Here is a 4,440-nt window from a genome sequence, read left to right as displayed (position 1 = left end):
ACTCTGAATGTATTCACTATGATATTTGATAGTGGGCTGGTGATTTTTGGATAGGTAATAAAGACCTACTTAATTTATAAATCAGCATATTTTATATATTCTCATTTTCTAACAACCACTGTTAAATAACCACTTTTTAACAATCATTAGGATTGAAACAATACATACTTTCAATGTATGTTAAATGAGTNTATTTTCATAGAAACATGTATTTTTTAATATTTTCTGCCATATTAGATTTTCCTTAGAATTAGCTATTGGCCTTATATAGTAATCTTTAAAATGCCTAAGCAATTTGACACTTTTAATAAATGTTACTTTACTTTGTAGTAATGAGCTTACCCACTATTCTAATGGTTGCTTGCTAGCTAACTGCTACAACAAAGATTTTTCTATGAGGTAACTTAAGATAAAAGAGGCTCTATTAAAAGAAAGAAAAAAGTTTATGATCTGGAAGAAGGTAGCCTGGAGATAAAATGGTTATGTGTCTGAGGCTAGCTTGTAAAAAGGAAGCTCTGTCCTTTTTCAAAGCTCTCCTTTTTTTCTTTGGTAAGTTTTACTCCCCATTCCTACATTTTTTTTTTCTCACTGTTGAAATAAATAATCCATGTTCATAGATCCAGTATGTGAATTCTTCCACCCTTGTATTTTTAGCACATACACAGATGTCCTTTACAGAGTGTAGTTTGCTCCTGTGAGTATTTTAATTTCTCACAAATACTCTCTAGAGGGATCATCTCTGTCTTATTTCACTTTTCTTTTTACCCTGTTTTGAACAGGGTCTTGTTGTGAGATAAAGACTGGCTGATTAAACTACATGTTTAAATATTCAGTTGCATTCTGTGAACATTGCTTCTGTTTACCTAATTTCTCCTTACCATACCAACAAAGGCAGAGGTTTTTTCCTGAAAAACAAAAACAAAAAACTGCTGATAGAGGCAGTGCTACAATAAATATTAAGTATTCTTTTTATACTTTTAGGTTTTTGTAAAATGTATACCTAGAAATGAAACTACATGTTATAGAACATAGACAAAATTTTTACCTATCAGCTCTACTTTTTTCAAAGTACAATTATTGATACTCATTGTTTTCTATTTTTCATATTAACAGACTTTTTAGTTTGTGCCATCCTAGTAAGTGTTGGAGTTGGTTATTTTAGTTAGAACTTCTGTTATAGAGGTAGCATCTTGTCCTTCTATAAGCCACTTTATTTTCAAGTATCTCCTTTTCTGAGTAATTAATGCTCTTTTTATCTTTTTCACTTTTATACTTTTCTCCTTGGTTCCTCAGTTCTTCAAAATTATTTTAATGTATGTCTTAGGAGCAAAACTAAACATTTTTATGATAAAATATACAATTTAAAGTGTATGACAAATAATGTAAAAAGGGTTAAGAAACTATTCTATTTGGTATAAGAACACTGAATATCATGNTTTAAGAATTTAAACTGTAAACACATTGAACACACGATAAAATATATAAAATGTTTTCTCTCATAGGTGTTTGACTTCTCCTATTCTTAAATGAGTTCAAAATGCCAGTGAGACCAGATCTCCAAGTATGTAGTTCCTAGACCACAAACATGCATTTTAATCACTAAAATAACTTTTGTGTACTTACATATATCTGCTGGTATATTTTTAGTAATTTAGTAAAATTTAATGCTTTATGAAATACTCAAGAGTAACTTAAATATGGTTTCCTGTATTAAAATATTTTTAAAGTATGTTAAAACATAAAATATCAAAAATATTGATTTATTTACCTGTGCTTTCAATATTGAAAATAGTCATTCACAGATTAACATACCTGGAAATTCAGATCAAAGTTGTAAATTGTCTGATGCTTACATTTATATATATATATATGCAGTTTACACTAAGTCTATTCAGTGATCAGACTACAGACTGAAAGCTTCCCTATGCTGTTCTGTAATAGAGGCCAGAGCAAGTTTGATANAAGTCATATACTTATCAAATACTTATATTGAAATATAATTTTTAAAAGGATAAACTTACCTTTATGTAGTTTAATTTTTAAATATCATGAAGTTTGTACTCAGATATGCTAGGATTTTGCATGGAATTAAATATGGTTTCTATAATGTTGATTTTATTTTTCATTTAGTTTATNGCACTCTTGGTTGGCCTCTAGTATCTGGAAGGCCATGCGGGTCGGGTCCCTCAGCCCCGATGAGGACCCACCTCCCTCCCCCAGCTTTGTCAGGGGACCGCGCGCGCATGTGCAAAGCCCGCTCACGTGTGCAAGCTTTGTGCGCATGTGCATGAGTGTTGCCTTAACTCGAGATCAGTTGTCCTATAATCATCGGCCATACTCAAAGCCTGCTAGTTGGACCCAAGCCCGTGTGGGAAAAGTTCAGGNGCTTCCTTTCCTGGTTCATTTATGAGCGCCATAAAGATCTTTTAAAAGTCTTCCTTAGGGCAGGAAAAAGCTTTGTTTAGCTTCCCCTTTGACTTGCAAATGGTTGGCTTATTTGACAGGTAGCCCAGAAGAACTGGCTTTGGCTTTGTTGAAGTCAGCATTCATGTAATGTGCTGAGTGCGTATGTAACTGGGTTATTCCCCCCCACCCCTTAAAAAATCCATCTATAGAGATACTAAAATTTCCTTTTCCTCGGTTGGCTCCTTTGTACAAAGGAAGACTAGAAAATAGAACCATCTGGCTAGCATAACATATCTTTTGGCCATAATTATTCTGTGCTGTGTGTAGATGGCTCAGAGCACTTGGGGGAAATTGCATTACTTCCAATTGTTTTAGTTGTGAAACATTATCACAGGGTTGCACTGGACAGCTGCTGGCCCCAAGGAAACGGTACACAAGATGTCTACAATATATTTTAAGTGTCAACTCTTTTAAATCACATTTTCAAATTGGAAATGAAATAAAATGTTATGGANTTCAATTTCATTGATNTACTTTAACTGCAGTAAAATGTAAAAGGGGATATAAAGGTAGTTTTATGACTAATGGCAAAAATATCNACTCTGAATGTATTCACTATGATATTTGATAGTGGGCTGGTGATTTTTGGATAGGTAATAAAGACCTACTTAATTTATAAATCAGCATATTTTATATATTCTCATTTTCTAACAACCACTGTTAAATAACCACTTTTTAACAATCATTAGGATTGAAACAATACATACTTTCAATGTATGTTAAATGAGTNTATTTTCATAGAAACATGTATTTTTTAATATTTTCTGCCATATTAGATTTTCCTTAGAATTAGCTATTGGCCTTATATAGTAATCTTTAAAATGCCTAAGCAATTTGACACTTTTAATAAATGTTACTTTACTTTGTAGTAATGAGCTTACCCACTATTCTAATGGTTGCTTGCTAGCTAACTGCTACAACAAAGATTTTTCTATGAGGTAACTTAAGATAAAAGAGGCTCTATTAAAAGAAAGAAAAAAGTTTATGATCTGGAAGAAGGTAGCCTGGAGATAAAATGGTTATGTGTCTGAGGCTAGCTTGTAAAAAGGAAGCTCTGTCCTTTTTCAAAGCTCTCCTTTTTTTCTTTGGTAAGTTTTACTCCCCATTCCTACATTTTTTTTTTCTCACTGTTGAAATAAATAATCCATGTTCATAGATCCAGTATGTGAATTCTTCCACCCTTGTATTTTTAGCACATACACAGATGTCCTTTACAGAGTGTAGTTTGCTCCTGTGAGTATTTTAATTTCTCACAAATACTCTCTAGAGGGATCATCTCTGTCTTATTTCACTTTTCTTTTTACCCTGTTTTGAACAGGGTCTTGTTGTGAGATAAAGACTGGCTGATTAAACTACATGTTTAAATATTCAGTTGCATTCTGTGAACATTGCTTCTGTTTACCTAATTTCTCCTTACCATACCAACAAAGGCAGAGGTTTTTTCCTGAAAAACAAAAACAAAAAACTGCTGATAGAGGCAGTGCTACAATAAATATTAAGTATTCTTTTTATACTTTTAGGTTTTTGTAAAATGTATACCTAGAAATGAAACTACATGTTATAGAACATAGACAAAATTTTTACCTATCAGCTCTACTTTTTTCAAAGTACAATTATTGATACTCATTGTTTTCTATTTTTCATATTAACAGACTTTTTAGTTTGTGCCATCCTAGTAAGTGTTGGAGTTGGTTATTTTAGTTAGAACTTCTGTTATAGAGGTAGCATCTTGTCCTTCTATAAGCCACTTTATTTTCAAGTATCTCCTTTTCTGAGTAATTAATGCTCTTTTTATCTTTTTCACTTTTATACTTTTCTCCTTGGTTCCTCAGTTCTTCAAAATTATTTTAATGTATGTCTTAGGAGCAAAACTAAACATTTTTATGATAAAATATACAATTTAAAGTGTATGACAAATAATGTAAAAAGGGTTAAGAAACTATTCTATTTGGTATAAGAACACTGAATATCATG

The sequence above is a fragment of the Mus caroli genome, chromosome 2 (assembly GCF_900094665.2).
Source record: "Mus caroli chromosome 2, CAROLI_EIJ_v1.1, whole genome shotgun sequence".
Taxonomy (NCBI): Eukaryota; Metazoa; Chordata; class Mammalia; order Rodentia; family Muridae; genus Mus; species Mus caroli.
This window is presented reverse-complemented; position numbering follows the sequence as displayed.